Source organism: Sorex araneus, chromosome 2 (assembly GCF_027595985.1).
Source record: "Sorex araneus isolate mSorAra2 chromosome 2, mSorAra2.pri, whole genome shotgun sequence".
Taxonomy (NCBI): domain Eukaryota; kingdom Metazoa; phylum Chordata; class Mammalia; order Eulipotyphla; family Soricidae; genus Sorex; species Sorex araneus.
The window spans coordinates 326714181-326727176 of NC_073303.1; the positions used below are offsets into that span (position 1 = coordinate 326714181).

At 37.5% G+C, this 12996-nt stretch overlaps 2 non-coding genes across 2 annotated transcripts; both read right to left on the bottom strand.

The window, feature by feature from the left end:
• Window positions 1-9500: 9500 nt before the first annotated feature.
• LOC129403094 (U1 spliceosomal RNA) lies at window positions 9501-9663 on the bottom strand. The gene has a single exon (XR_008629072.1). It is a non-coding gene; the product is annotated as a U1 spliceosomal RNA (small nuclear RNA).
• Window positions 9664-12501: 2838 nt separating this feature from the next.
• LOC129403027 (U1 spliceosomal RNA) lies at window positions 12502-12665 on the bottom strand. The gene has a single exon (XR_008629017.1). It is a non-coding gene; the product is annotated as a U1 spliceosomal RNA (small nuclear RNA).
• Window positions 12666-12996: the final 331 nt, after the last annotated feature.

Sequence of the window (12996 nt, forward strand, 5' to 3'; positions counted from 1 at the left end):
AAGTAAAAATAAAGTTAGGTTTTCTTCTTCAAAATGAATAAAAATAATCTGGGCTATGTCAAAGAAAACTTTGAACATTGGTCTCCAGCACACTTCAACACTTTCAGTATGTTTCCTACTCATGGGCTCAAGTTTGGGGGGAGAGCACAGAGAGAATTTACAAAAGCATCCCCTGAAAATTCCTGTCTTCTTAAACAGTTCACTGAACATGAAGGATAAAGCTTAATCAGGTATGATTTCAGCAGAGACCACCTAGTTAGTATCATTGAATGCTTTGGATAAGCTTGGCTGGGATAAGTAACCTATTGAACCCTGAATAGATGGAGTGGACAGAAATCTAAACATCGTTCAAAGCAGCAAAGTCATAGACATTAACCTTCAACAAATATTTATTGAATATCTGGCAGCCTCACTGCTCTCCTTCCAGAGGAACTAAGGAACTAAAGAAGGGCAACAAGAGAGACACACATGTGACCAACCACAATTTATTTTCACAAGCAACATGCTAAAGAACAAAGAACAAAGAACCAAGAATACACATCAAAAATGGCAGTATATTCTGATGGGGGGATGGGGAGGCTGAAGTCATCTGGAAGAGCTTACAGAAGTGTAATATTCATGGGGGGGTCTTGGGAAGTGAAGAAATTCACCACAGAGAAAAAGGAAGAAACTTTCTATAAGAGGGAGAGCAGAATTCACCGTGGCAAATAGCACTTGGCATTTTTATGGATGAAATATAAACTGTGGAGGAAGAATGGTGAAGGAGAGAATTAAAATGATATTGCAATCAGATCCCGAAGGAGTCTGAGTATCAAGTTAAGCAATGAGGGCTTTATTCTGTAAGTATTATGAACCACTGACTCATTTATTCAAATAAAATTTTAGGGGTTCTTCTACATACTAAGTACCATGTCAGCATTTGAAAAGGAAAAGGACAGTCTTTGTCCAAGATCCTGTGGTCTAGCAGGAAGAAAGACAACCATCACTCCACAGTAAGTTTAATGTTAGGACAGTAGTGGGAATATGAGAATCTGAGAGACCAGGAAGGCCTCATAAATAAAGGGACCAAGGACATGAGTCTGTTTTTCTAAGTTCAGGGGGTTATTTACACTTTAAAATAGTTTAATGGCTTTGAATACCTGCCTTGCAAATGTATGGTCAGAAGTTCCACCCCTCAGTGTCACCTCATGCACCAGTTGTGATCCCAACAACTCTACTATTCAAGCCAGTCACTGCTCCTGTATGTCATCACCAAAGTTGCAAGGGATTTCTGGCCACCCCACATATGTGTAAGCACCACAAGGGGTGAGAACTCTAGTGAACACAACTGAAAAGGTATGAGCAATCCAGTCAGGAAGTGTGATCCATGGTGTACATGTGTGTGAGCACTACAGACAGTGCTGGCTAGCTGGACAACCAGAACATTGTGGCCCTCAATTAACACCACAGCTCCCAATGAGCTTATGTGCAAGCACCGCTGGCTGATTGTGTGAGACATTCGGGGTCGATGAAACAACAGTATCAACAACAATGAAAGAAAGACAGAGGGAATAAATAACTCAAAGAAATTTGAATGCAACTCATGGACTTGAACATAAACTCAACATTGGAAGAAAGCTTTCTCCAATGTAATCCTCGGAGGAATGGTAGCATCTCAAAGAATAAAAGGAAGTGTCATCTTCAAATCATAAGACTCAGAAGCAGTAGCTGGTAATTGGTAGAGTCTTCCAAAGAATAGCTCTAAAGATTAAAATGAGCATATCTCAAATTTGTAGTGAAATACACAAAATAACGCCAACCTCCAGGCCCATCGAAGTGCTACCCTACAGGATCTTCCTCCCAACCAGCTATTAACTAATTCCTGCCAAGGTACTAAACGATGAGAGCAAAGATTTACCTCTAATGAGGAATTCGTAAGCATCAAAAAGCCCTTTATCATCAGCTGGAATAATGAGCTAATGGAGTGAATCCAGGCATGGTGACACGCAGGAGACAGATACTCGAGAGAAGGGCTTTCAGAACACCATTAAATTTACATCCCATAAAAGGTTCCTGATAATCTGCTTGTAATAGAAGCTCTGCACGGCCACTGTCAATTCTCTGCATGATAAAGTGGACCCTCTAAAAACAAATTATTTAATTAACCTGTACCTGAGCATACCCACAAAGCCCTCCAAAATTTCACAGCAAAGTAAACATATTCCAAATGTGAACTTTGAAGCTTGACAATAAAAGCAGGCTGCTCCTTCTCTGCATCGGGGGTGAGCTCATATCAGAAGCCCCTGGCTGTCACCATGGATGGCTGGAGATAATGAGTTTTTATAGGGTGGTGAGGGTGGATAATGACTCACTCCCACATCTCACAGCCCAGGTGCCTAAAGCAACTGGCAGTTCACTCTTGATTAGAGTGCTCACTGAAAAGCTTACCAGAACATTAAAAATAATAAAATTTCATTTTTGAAGAAAAGAGAAACAAAGTGACAGTTAGGCAGCTTCAACTCAATAACATACAGATGTGGTTAGTCTGACAGCCCTACAGCAGACAGAGAAGCGCCTTGATGCCCAGCTCTGTCTTGTTGCTCCAGATACTACACTGTGGTTTTACAGGGAAGACATTTTGAACTGCCTTTTTCCTGTCTCTTTCAAATTGGGGGAGGTAAAGGTATAAAGACACAGGAAATTTGATTTTTATTGTTTATAGGAATTTTGTTTATGTTTTATTATTTATAGGAAATATATATATATATATACAGTTCATGTCCTAAAGCATCCACTGTTTGCTTAGCTCATAATTAAGGTGGCGGGGAGTTGGATTGTCTGGTCTTTTTTGAGCTCATGAGTGTGTCTGAGTCAGATCCTAGGTGGGCACCTCAGTTTCTCAGAGCTGGCTGAGAGGCAAGGGTAGGACAGTCTGGACCCACACTTAAGGAGGAGTGAGGAACTGGACCCATTTTACAGTCTAGCAAAGACATGGCTATGCTTGTACTAGGCACAGGACTGTTTTTCATTTGTCTGTTTTTAGCTTTGAAGTTATACCTGGCCTGTGCTCAGGGCTCTCTTTTGGTTCTGTATTCAGGGATCACGCCTGGTGAGGTCAGAGACTATTTGTGGTGCCAGGGACTCACTGCCTGAGTCAAACCAGGGTCTACTGCATGCAAGGCAAGTGCCCTATCCACTGTACCCAACCTCCACTAGTCCCAGAACTGTTTAAGATGAAAGAGAAGAAAGAATTCTTGATATAATGACTACTTTATTACTGTTTTATTAGAACAGAATCAATTTCCAAGTCTGCTCGTTTGTTGTATTTTTTTAATTCAATGTCAAGACTCCTTGGCATATAATATGACACCATTTTTATAATAATCATAAAATATTACATAAAGTCATACTTTATATTCTTATTTTGCCTTTTCTGATAACTTTCCCTGACTATGGTCTTTTCTAGAGATCACCTTCACCTAGAGTGAAGGTTAGATGATTATTGGAGAGAAAATTAATGTAGAAAATTTCTGCTAGCAAAATAGAGCTATTCCCTTAACACTCAGAAAATATAAACAATTTGCCCAAGACTAGCTACAAACAGGAATAGTTCTAGAATCCCAGTTTCTTAATTATTGATTCAGTACTATTGCACTGTTGCACTCTTCCCATTGTTCATCAATTTGCTTGAGCAGGCACCAGTAATGTCTCCATTGTGAGACTTGTTGTTACTGTTTTGGGCATAAATATGATTCAGTACTACATTTTTTTAATACCATGCAGGTTACCTAGAATTTTTAAGAGGTAAGTCTGTGACTCAACTATTTTTAGGTGACCAGAGGGCTCATGAACCTACAGTATCTTGTTTGAAAAGGTACATCCCACTGTCTATTGTTTCTTGTTCCTTTCAGCTGCTTGGGCTTCTTGGACCCCCTGCCCCTGACTACTAGCCATGATTCTTGAGGAACTACAGGGCCATTGTAACTGGGAGTAGTGCTCTTGCCTCTTTCCTACTGACAGTAAGCATTACTGTCAGTAGGAAAGAGGCAAGATTACATAAAATCTTATGTTTTATCTACATAAGATAAAACCCCAAACATTATCATATAAACACAATTCTCTCATCAAACAGTTCTCACATCATGAAAGGTGAATTAGAAAATGTGCCCAGAAAGGTAGTTCAACAAAATTCCTCAGAGACCCAGGTTGCTGTTTTTTTCCCCCTGTTTTTCTGTGCAACTCTAGTGTTTCACTTCAACCCTCAAGAGCATCACACAGGCTCTGCCATCACTTGTGCCTTTCAAGCAATGAGAAAGTAGAAAATAAAAAAAATAGGCCCCGTTGTCACTAAGCAGTCATGCTGGGTCGCCTCTCTAGCATGTCCTCTCACTCCTGGTTTGTGAGCTTATCACAGAGCTATACCCTACATTGTACCTCAGTGAAGTTGGCTTTCCTCGTATACTGGGAATAGGTTTTGTTTCTGTTTTTGTGCTACAAGGGAGTCTGAGAAAGTTACCTGGACACAGCTTGAATTTTAAAAGTATGACAGGGACTGGAGAGATAATACAGCGGGGAATGTTCTTGCCTTGCACATGGCCAACTTGGGTTCAATCATCAGCATCCCATATGGTCCCCTGCACACCGCCAGGAGTGATCCCTGAGCAGAGACCAAGAGTAACCATGAACATTGCCAGGTGCAATACAACACACCCCTACCCCCAAGTAGAAAATAAATAACAAAGCTGGTTAAGAGGAGACTGAAAATTAGGCAGGTACCTATTAACCATCACATTTGCTTACTGGAGACAACCAAGTGTTGGTGAAATTAAATGCTATTTCTTCTCAAAATAGCGTTCTTTTCCTCCTAATTAAGGAGGAGTATTGAAGAGCAACACTTTGTAGCAAAAGGCAAAAAATTATTTTTATAACACGCCAAAAGACCCTGACAAAACATGGCTACAGGACTTCCCCATTGTTCTGAATATTAAGGGGAATTTATCTTTTATTGAACTGAAATTCATTTGATCCCCATATATTTACTACCACCCTATTCAACGCCATGAAATTTCTTTAGCCCTGAATATTGAAAAGTAAATTTTAGCTAATATGAAACAAGAATAATGATACCGATGGCAATACAAATTTATCAAATTAGTGATTAGGAAATGCAGACTAACATGAAAAAGCGTGACATTAATTTGGAGCATTAATGATTTTTATTAATAGTTTCTTCAGTAGACCAACTGGAACTCATATATTTTGCTAATGATATTGTAAAATAATCTAACAGTTTTGAGAAAGAGCCCTTAGTACATTTCTATACAAAAGAATCCTTACAATACTGTTCTATTTATATGTCATTCTGGGAAAAATGAAATTAGGGAGAGACCAAGTCCATTTTTGTAATAGATCAGAGATTAAACAGAATGATAATAAAGGGAAACAGATAAAATACAAAAGTTCTCAATCATAATTGCAATGTTGATCATATGGGTGTGTGATATGTCAGAACCCAATGAATGGGTTTATGTAATGTATATGCATTATACCTCAGTGAAGTTGCGTTTCCTTTTATATTGGTTTAGGGTTTTGCTTTCGTTTGATTCACTGTTGGTCATTTTGTTGTTGCTGCTGTTTTGATGAACGTATGTTGTTTGAGCAAGTATTAAAATAACTTTCCCTCCCAGATGGAACCACATGCCAAGGGTGTCAGGAGATAGAGGACTGGGGCATCACCCTCATCACCCTTACATTCCATCAGACTCATACACTTCCTGTATAATTCAGGAATTTGGTTCTTCCATTTTGCTTTTTTTCCAGTGCACGGAGAGTCTACTGTGCAGAAAGGCTTTAATCTGCCAGCTGATTTGAAATTGTTTCTCCTGCACAAGGCAGTATGAATCCTGCCAAGCTGTGTCTTATGTTCTGTAATGTGCACGATAAAGAAGTTTGCTTTAAGTTAAAAGCAAATAAATAAACAAGCGTCATCCAAATGCTCCTTGGAAGCAGGTACCCATTTACACAGAGCAAGTCCCTCTGTTTTTCTGGGACCACATGGCTTCCCAGCAGCTCAAGGCCTCTGGATTGTTTAGAAAGAGAACATCATGTTCAACAAGAGCAGGAAAAAGTACAAGTAATTGAGTTTTATAATTGTGTATTTGAGAGTGGTTATGGAATAGAAAAAACCTTTAATGGAAAATTAACCAGTGTGTGCCTGAAAATTAATTTCTGAGAAGTCCCTATTCAAAGGGCTGTATGTTTGATTATAGGTGTTCCCTTAAGCTGTACCTAGTTAGGATTATTGGTAACAGGATTGTAAATTTGTGGGCATAGAAGCAGCTACATGAAAAAAGAAATAAGTAGCATCAATTCTATCCTCAGAATGACTCCCCAGACTTCATGAGAAGCATCCCATGTAAGCTTCCTACTAGTAGATCTGGCTGTGTGTACAAGTGGGGATTGTAGCAGTTCTCAGAAAAGAATGTCCAATAAATTATTTGCTTTAATCCACTGACACTGTCTTTGCACATACACTTAGGAGATAATGAAAGCTGCCTCAGTACTGGAAGGCAGACAGGCCAATAGTTGAGGTTAAAAACAGTCATTATGATAACATGAACATTATGGGAATTATGTTAACAAATGTTCCTGCTAATTCATTTAATCAGCATTTTAATAGGTTCCAATTTTCCCCAGGTCTTATAAAATTAAATTATTTGTGATATAATGTATATTCTGATGGCCTCTTGGATATTCACCCCCCCAAAAAAACAACTACATTTTAAACTCTAAGACAGTATCTCATAAACTTACATGGGCAGTTCTTCCCTTTTTATCATCCTTACTTTTTGTTTCTCAAATATGGCCTTTTAAAAATTCCACGGAACATTCTTCAGGAAATGCTACAGAATCAAAAATTGTTTTAATTGCTAAGAGCCACTCCGCATAGGTCACTGGGATATTGAAGTCACTCATTTGAAATGATGACATGCAGAGACAGGTTTTATGTACACAATTTGTCTTAACTCAGTAACTTTATATCTAGGAAAGGAAGATATTGATGCACATCTAAATAAGAAATTTAGTTTCTACACTTAGGGTTAATTTTATACATATAAATTTCTAAATTATATTCATAATTTGTCCATTTTTACAGATGCAAAATTTGGTACCAAAATGATCATGCAAAACCAGTCTGATGTTGGCAAAATAAACTACTCTGGGTACAATTAGCCACCTGGCATTCAACAGATGCAGCCAACTAGCTGGCTGGCTTACATGTGGGGGCTGGAACTACTTATCTCACTGTTTCTTTCCTGATACCATTTGTGGAGAAAATTTCTTAGGCATAATTTTAAGGGCAAAAATAGGAATATTATAAGAACATCTGAACTCCCTCAAAGATTACTTACTGTACTGCAAATTTTTTTTAATCACTGGAAGAAACTTGTTTTGATCCAAGCCATTTAAAAAGCTTTCAGAACTACAAATAAAGCAATAAATGCTTATTTCATAATTTTGGCTTTTTATCAGAAAAATATAAAATCTTTCCTTATTTACCTAAGTGGGTTATACAGTTAATCTTTATAAAGTACTTGTGTGGGGCTGGAGAGATAATCCATTGGATAAGGCACTTGCCTTCTACTCGGCTCACTCGGCTACGATTCCCAGCACAGAACCAGAAATAAACCCTGAACACTGTCAGCTGTGAACCAAAAATGAAAACACGCAAAAACCAAGAGATACTGGTGTGAGTTCATTATTTATTTTTGTACAAATATTTAATTTTAAGAACAGTGGCTTTGGAAAGTCATGAACATCCAGTCTATAAGGGAAGTATCTAGTGATCACCTGAACATGAATACTAACTATAAGCTCAAGTGTAGTATTTGACTTTCATTCTTAGCTCTAGAAACTTCTTTTTTTTTTTGCATAACCAAAATTAAGTTTTCCAGAGATATTGGAGACTAGTCATGTTCCCTGATGGCACACAGTGCTCTCAGCTGATCTCAGATAACCTTGTATCTGATGGAATAAACTTACTGATAACTAGAAACATTGATGCTAAAAAATTGACTATATAATTCTAACACCAAGCATTACTATAGATCACAGATTAATAGTTCAAAAAATTCAATTGAATGAGTAAAGGGTGAAAAAAGACAGAGATTGGAAGCCCATAGTAGAGTCCTACTAACTTGATTCCAAAGAATGTCAACATTTTCATTTGGGTATAAAAGTAGTTCTCCCTATTTGTATGTGAGACGATTGAAGAATTTACTTTAAAGTCTGCATAAAAACAAACAGATATAAAAATTTTAAATCATAGGAATTTCTTCCTTATTAGTGTTACTAGGAAGATCCTATCACTTTGAATGCTACCAAAATATGACCAGAAGAAAGGAATAAACAAAGAAAAGGGAGGGAAGAGAGAAGGAAGGGGGATAGTAGGAAGGGACAAGGGACAAAAGCAATTTTAATCTCAGGCTAATTATAGTAAGTATTTGCAAGAGGCTCATTCAAAACTGGTGAGTTTTGAGTTTTTATTGGATGTTTAAATGATTTGTCTAATGCTTTATATCAGACCCTTATTGTTGACTCGGCTGGAGCGATATCACAGTGGCTAGGGCGTTTGCCTTGCATAAATGGCCGACCTGGGTTGGATTTCTCTGCCCTTCTTGGAGAACCCTGCAACCTATGGAGAGTATCTCACCCCCACAGCAGACCCTGGCAAGCTACCCATGGCGTATTCAATATGCCAAAAACAGTAACAACAAGTCTCACAATGGAGACGTTACTGGTTCCCTTTTGAGCAAATCAATGAGCAACAGGATGACAGTATGACAGTGTGTGATTGTTGACTCTGCTTGACTGCTCAATAGGTGAGGCAGGAAACTGAAAGAACAAGGGCACAGCCCATCTAGAATAACTAAGCAGTAAACTGGGGCCCAGGGTCCAAGTCCCTTGTGCTTTCTAAATCATCTCTTAAGTGTTCTTATGCTCAGAAAAATGAAGACTCACTGAACTCCACTCCTCACTAATAAATAGTTGTTCCATGTAGTCTCATGAATGCTAAATAATAGTAGCTATATCTATTTAAGATACTTTTCTTTAGAACCAACTAGTACACATTTTGAAAATAACTGATGTGCTTGCATTGATCACTAGGGGGAACTCTTAAAATTCCTCAGTAATTATCCTCATCAGTTTGCACTGTATCAATTAAAATTTTAATGTATATGATAATATAGTATGAATATATGTAAATTATATATTCATATAATTAAAAGCTTGAGGTTCTTTTCATAAGTTTTTCCTAAGCTGCATCTATGAAGCTATAAATTCTAAAATTAGTTGCAGAAAGATGATGCTTTCCAATTAGGGTGTTTTTTCCTTAACTAAATAATTAAGTAGCTCAGTTGATTTTAATAGTCTATAGATAAGAGAGAAAAATGAAAATGTGCTCATTAGGGAATAATGTTTTCATGAAGGAAAATAATTCACAAAGATAAAAGAGAGAAATGGAAATAGTTTTGTAGCAGTCCCCCACTACCACAAATTTCGCAGTCTGAGTTTCCCACATTGGGGAAATCACAAGGTCAGCACATCTGGAGTGCAATGGATAAGCCTCGCCCTGTGAAAACCACCTTCATTATTATGGTATCTCCCCTGCCAGGTAAGTATGGAAATAGTTTTTAAAGTATGATAGCTCTTTAGTGAAATTTTGTAATTTGCCGTTACTTAAGATAATAAAGAAGTTATGGCATCTTTGTAGATTTGACAGTTCTCCAAAGTGGTTTATTCCAATTTAAAATTTACAATCTCATTTAGCACTATGTGCACAGAGTGAGAGAGAGAGAGAGAGAGAGAGAGAGAAGAGAGAGAGAGAGAAAGGGAGAGACAGACAGACAGACAGACAGATAGACAGACAGACACACAGAGAGAAATAATCCCACAAAACAAAACAGCAAGTATACTGGAACCAAAATACCTTCTTCAAAGTATATTTTTGAACTAAATAAAAAACTGTCCAAATGTATTTGTAAAATGAATTCTTTTAAGTATTGGTCATCAAGCTTCAGAATTTTTTCCCCCCAGTTTCTATCTAATTTTTTGGATCTTATTTGCCTCAGCTACTTTAGGAGATTACAAAGGTTCAGATAACCAACTGAATGCTTAACTATTTTGGAATGTTATTTATCACCTGAAAATAATTTTAGGCCAAATACTCGTGATACCAGAAAAATCTCTTTTAATTTGCCAGTTCAATCTCAAGGATGATTTATTTGTTCACAATGTTCTCTAAAGGATTGTGGGTTAATTAAATTGCTCATCTGGTAGAAATCTCAGAGTTCAGAGAATGCAATCCAAGCTTCAAAGAATATAAAAATAAGATAAATGCAAGGAAATAGGAAATAAATGAACATAAAAGAATACCATACTTCCCTCTCATAAAAGCAGGTCATGGTTCTCTTCAGATGTCACTTATTATCTTTCTCATACCTACGATGAAAAGATAAGACAAAAGCAGAAGTTTAAAACTTTTAAACACTGAAGGAGTTTAAAAGTTTCAGGGATACTTGAAAGCAGAAGGCTGTACTTGTAAAATGCAGATGTGGCTATTTAAAATCAGGTGCCTCAAGACAGAAGGACAGATGTTGAATTAACAAAATTTTTCCTTTGATTTTTGGTTTCCTGGTTCTGTTTCATCTGAAAGTTTAGGAATGGAGAAGAGAATATTTGTAAGGGAGACAGATCCCATCCTTAACAACATTTGTTATTTTTGAACTGAGGCCCCCAAACTGATGGTGCTCTGGGGGATCATACAGTTCTCAAGGTCTCACACATGCTTGGCATGTGCTCTGTCACTTTTAGCTTCCTCCTCATTTTAATAAATGCTAAAAGCAGAATTTGTTACAATACCTCTGGGTATAGCCCTCCATGAAAGAAGAAAGAAAGAAAGAAAGAAAGAAAGAAAGAAAGAAAGAAAGAAAGAAAGAAAGAAAGAAAGAAAGAAAGAAAGAAAGAAAGAAAGAAAGAAGGAAGGAAGGAAGGAAGGAAGGAAGGAAGGAAGGAAGGAAGGAAGGAAGGAAGGAAGGAAAGAAAGAAAGAAAGAAAGAAAGGAAGGAAGGAAGGAAGGAAGGAAGGAAGGAAGGAAGGAAAGAAAGAAAGAAAGAAAGAAAGAAAGAAAGAAAGAAAGAAAGAAAGGAAGGAAGGAAGGAAGGAAGGAAGGAAGGAAGGAAGGAAGGAAGGAAGGAAGGAAGGAAGAAAGAAAGAAAGAAAGAGAAAGAAAGAAAGAAAGAAAGAAAGAAAGAAAGAAAAAAAGAAAAAAAGAAAAAGAAAGAAAGAAAGAGAGGAAGAAAGGAAGGAAAGAAAGAAGGAAAGATGCAAATAGATATTAAAAATCATGTAGAGGTTTGTACGTGTTTTAAGATAGTAAAGATGATTTTTAAAATCAAAGCTAGAGCTATAGAGATAGCTCAAGAAGCTGAACACATGCTTCACAGCACATGGTGCCAGCATGATTGGTAGTGACTGAGCACAAAGCCAGGAGTACTCCTGACATAAATGTATGTTTACATAGATATGCACATATATAGCACTGTAGCACTGTTGTCCCAATGTTCATTGATTTGCTTAAGCGGACACCAGTAACGTCTCCATTGTGAGACTTATTGTTACTATTTTTGGCATATTGAATACACCACAGGGAGCTTGCCAGGCTCTGCCGTGTGGGTGGGATACTCTGGGTAGCTTGCCGGGTTCTCCGAGAGGGGTGGTGGAATTGAGCAAGGGTTAGCCATGAGCAAGGCAAACGCTCTACCCGCTGTGCTATTGCTCCAGTCCTATGCATATATATATATACATATATATATGCACATTTATATGTCTAAAGTTTTGTGTATATATAATAGAGAGAGAATAGAGAGGAGAGAGTGGGAAAGGCAAAGAGAGGTAATCAGGGGCTACTCCTGACTCTGTGTTCAGGGGTCACTCCTAGCATTGCTCAAGAGACCATATGCAATGCTGGGGATCATATAGGGTTGACCACGTACAGCAAAGAAACCTTAACCCCTGTATTATCTAGCACAGAAATTTTAATGTATTTAAAGCAATAATTTATAAACTTTGAAAGTTTATAAATAAAAATAAACTATAAAAATAAAAATACCCTTATATCATATCATTACATATATCATTCTAACATAAAACATTTAGATATAAAATTTACCAGGACTAGGTGATAAAAGGAGATAGAGTGACATGCATGGTGTCCCATCAGTAACAGTATTGTAACCCAGTGCCCCAAAGGTGGTGGGAAGTGGGGAGTAAAAGAGAGGAAAAAAGAAAATCTTGACTGCCATTGAGGTAGGCTGGAAGGAAAACTGGAGATATTTGTGGACAGAAATGTACATTGATGAAGGGATTGGTTTTGGAACGTTTTGTGCTTGAAACTCAGTCATAAATCATTTTGTAACTTTGTAGTTCACGGTGATTCAATGAAAATTTTTTTTCTTTTCTTCAGGGTAGTGTGTGAAGGCACTCCCACACTGCTAAAAATTCTGTAGTTGAGTTTCCCACGTTTAGGGAAATCACAGGGTCAGCACATCCAGAGTGCAATGGATAAGCCTTTCCCCAGGAAAACCACCTTCGTGATCATGGTATCTCTCCTGCCAGGTAAGTAAGAAAAAGATCTTTTCTTAAGATAAAAATCAGTACATGTTTTTTAAAAACTAATGAAAATAGCACATTAACATGGAATGCATATAGTTAATCTTGGGACATCTTATTGGAATAATTTTATCAAAACTATTAAAGTATGACCTTAACATATAAAGAGAATCATGATGCTACATTATGAGTGTAGGAGGAATATTGAACAAAGGCCTTGAGCTGCTGACAAAGCCCTTCTGATCCTAGACTACTCATGGGAGTGAATAGCAGATAGAACTGCAAATATCACACATCATCACCTTGAAACAGATCTATCTTTTGGTGACTGTGAGGATGACATTT